This window comes from Limulus polyphemus, unplaced genomic scaffold (genome assembly GCF_000517525.1).
Source record: "Limulus polyphemus unplaced genomic scaffold, Limulus_polyphemus-2.1.2 Scaffold6751, whole genome shotgun sequence".
In the NCBI taxonomy this organism is placed as follows: domain Eukaryota; kingdom Metazoa; phylum Arthropoda; class Merostomata; order Xiphosura; family Limulidae; genus Limulus; species Limulus polyphemus.
This window is the reverse complement of record NW_013672361.1, coordinates 8,624-12,427: the sequence shown is the minus strand read 5'-3', so window position 1 is coordinate 12,427 and position 3,804 is coordinate 8,624.

Genomic DNA, 3,804 nt, shown 5'->3' with positions numbered 1-3,804 from the left:
AGCATAGATAACTCATTGTATAGCTTAATGTTTAACAACAAGCAAACAAATGGATTAACAGAATTGCTTTAAAAGTGGTGCCTTTAAGCGAAACGCCTGACAAAATGTTCAACCCGGGTTTTTATAACGCATTCGACAGGTTTTGGGGGCAAAGTTCAACCCGAGTTTTTATAACGTATTGATCAGGTTTGGGGGGGGGGCAAAGTTCAAACCGGGTTTTTATAACGTATTGATCGGGTTTGGGGGGCAGAGTTCAACCCGGGTTTTTATAACGTATTTATCAGGTTTGGGGGCAGAGTTCAATCTGGGTTTTTATAACGTATTGATCAGGTTTAGGAGGCAGAGTTCAACCCGGTTTTTTATACATATTCGTCAGGTTTGGGGGCAGAGTTCAACCTGGGTTTTTATAACATATTCGTCAGGTTTGGGGCAGAATGGTTCAACGTTCTTATGTAGTTTGTTCAAAGTTCGATGAAATAGTTATTACGAGTTTAGTCGGAGTTTTCTTGGTTGCTGTTGGGGGTCTTTTGTTGGGAAGCCCTTTTTTCGTCAGTTGTTTTTTAAAAATTCATAGTAGAAACTATTCAGGCTATTGATATGTTTTTGAGTGCTTTTCGCTTGATCTTCTTCACGTAATTGGTAAAACAAAGATTGCGATCGTGTTTGTGTTCTTATGACAAAATGTCTTGTTTTTTATATGCGTTACGCTTAGCTTTCGTTAGAAATTGAGCATTTACGTTATTTGTTACGTATAATATTACTGAAGCTGCTAAGTGACTTATAATAGTAACAAGTTATAAAAACATTGCATAAATTAAGTACGATGTAGGGATGGCAATGTCAAAAATTACAGAAACAAGGTAGGGATGAATACAAAAAAACATAAAAAAAATCACTACATAAGTAGCCAAATCTTTCCAAGAATAACTTTTATCTACAAGTAAATGTTGAATTCCTGTCAGTTGCATGAATTAAGTTTGAATAAAAGCATTTAAACTGAAAAGTTCTATACAGTCTTACATTGACAAATAACCATAAGGTTGTAAGATGGACCCCCATACTTACTTAAATAGGGATTTGAGTAGGATTTTCTGTAGTGATCCCTACCTTGTTTCTTTTCTTTTTGGCATTGCCACCCCTAAGTTATTACTTGTTTCCCCTCTTTGTTTTAGACATTTTCATTGAAGTAGGTGGATAAATTGGCATTTATTTTATTTCTATAATTCGATGGTAATATATATTGTTAATATCATATCAGTTTTGTTAGATTCTCTTATTGTGAATTACTGGGGGCCAGTGAAGCTGGAATGGTCCCTCCAGGGTGGTACAAATACCACGGAACGTTGGACAAACGTTAAGGGGATATTTACAGACCCCACGTCTTCTTGCTTCACCCCAATTCACTGTATATGCATAAAGTCGACTCTGCCACATACTAAGGTCATGTCCTTTAATAGGGAGGACATCATACAGAACCCAGGCCATGAAGTATGATACCACGCATACAACACAGCTTCCAGGCTCGGCCCTACTGAAAATTTGAAGAAAAGTAGACTGCTATATATTGTATTGTTTTCATAATTAAGAAACTGGTATTTTTAACTCTGATATCAATATCATTTACACACATTTGTAAGTTGCATAAATACTTGATCTCCTTGAATATTCATTTAAGTTATTATTTCTTTTTTTATTTATTTTTACCAAAATTATTTTGGAAATATCATGTTTGTGCAATCAAAAGTCACAAACTTTCGTTATATAAGAACAATTTGTGCTGCCATATAGCGACCAGAAATGAAACTTATTTATTAAACGTAGACATGATATATGCTTATAAACTGAACTCACTGTTAAGTAGTAGTATTCATTTTTATTATTTCTGTGTGGTAGAAAGAAGATAATAATATTACTGTTATACAAGCTGTGAAACACTCATTAATGGCTATTAGATGCTCAAGTAAGGCTATAACTCAACTTTAGCAGTTATTTGCAAGCATCCAAGAGTAATAGATTGAATACAGTGAACATTTATTGATATGTTTGTAGATAAGAATTAAAAAAAAATTGTTAAACCAACAGTGTAATTCCATGATTAACATCAGTATTAATTTTTATCTTTCCACTCAAACCAGGATTTTATGGTGGCATAATCCAGTGTTTCTCAATCACCTGTTCATGGGATTTCATGAAAACAAACAAGCAAATAAAAACTTACAGAATATTCATATATAACTCGTAATGGTTTTTGTTGTACTTGCAGTTTAGGGAGGCAGCGAACCGGTCTCTGGTATAAAAAATTTTGAGAAATTGGCATGATTGAAAGGTAACAATTAAAAATGTCAACCAGGTTAGAACACAACTAAGAGCCATGTGAATATTGAGTGCGAGAATGTATGTGAAGTAACACTAAAATTACGATGTTTCTCTGGTTTTGGGTTTAGTGATATTTATAAGGTAGAAAAAATCCAGCTTCTTGCAATTCCATTAGTATTGTGCAACTTTCATGTACTTCTTATTTGATCCCTTCCATGATGGATACGTAAGTGAAAACTGAGAGGGATTTGATCCCATTTTCATGTAAAAGAATTAGAACTGACAGTAAACAGTTTGCGGTTGGAGTCAGTTTTATGCAGTAAAGCAAGAGGGTGATGTACATTTAGTTCGATGACGTTGTCATTAAACTTTACATAATATACCTACGATGAAAAAAAAAAGATCACTAAAAACACTATTATGGTGTGAAATATTAAATCATATTCTTTGTATATTCAAATTTTGTACCATCGGTTTGCATATTACTGACCTTTTCATTACCAAAAAACCTAACATTTTACATGTGCAAAAATGGCAAAGTTAGAATAAAAAGGTCAGCCATATGAATATGTGATACATAAAAAAAAAGCTAACCTTATCAGGCAGGTGACAACACTGCCTGTTTAGGGATGGCTCAGATTGTTCATGGAAATGGTATTTTAAATATTTTCTCAATAAGTCATCAGAACATTACAATACTATACAGTGTTTCCTTTTATAACAATATTTATGTAATGATGGAATCACAAGTTCTAGAATGTCTGTAAATATCCTAGCAAAAAGTTTGGATTTCTTCTTTTTTATTACATAACTCTAAAACCAAAACAACAGGGGTCAGCCAATTTCACTGAGGTGACATAGTTTCAGGCGGAGTATCCACTTTTATTAGTATTATTAATAACTAGTAGTAATAATAATAAAAAAATCATAATTCTAGTGTAAATGATGTTATCAGTACTCCTTGCAGTTAGCTATCTTACAGATATATGGTTTTCCTCGAAAAAGCTTAAGTACAGGGTGAAACAAATTACTAGCCAATAATAGATGAACATTAGATGGCTGTAACATGTAGATACTCAACGCTTTGTACACTATACAATCAGTGTCTTTAGGGACCCAAACCCCGACATTATGTATGAGGTGAAGGAGTAAAAAAAAATCAGTACACATGATATTGAATATTATTACACATTTGTAGAATAATTACTTTAAAAAACACAAAGGTTTATTTAAAGTGATGTTTTATACATATATGTTATATTTGAAAAGGTTGCTTTTCTACTAGTAAATTTTTCTACATGCCTAGTGGAGGTTGTGTCTTAGTCTAAGCATATATTTGCTCATTACTATGCATTACGTATACATAATTTAGATACACAGAAACAATAAATTCTCACTATATTCTCAAACAAATTTCCATGACAATCTCCAGTTGACATTTTAGATCTTGAGCTAATGTGATCAAATAGTTAATAGCTACAGTAAATC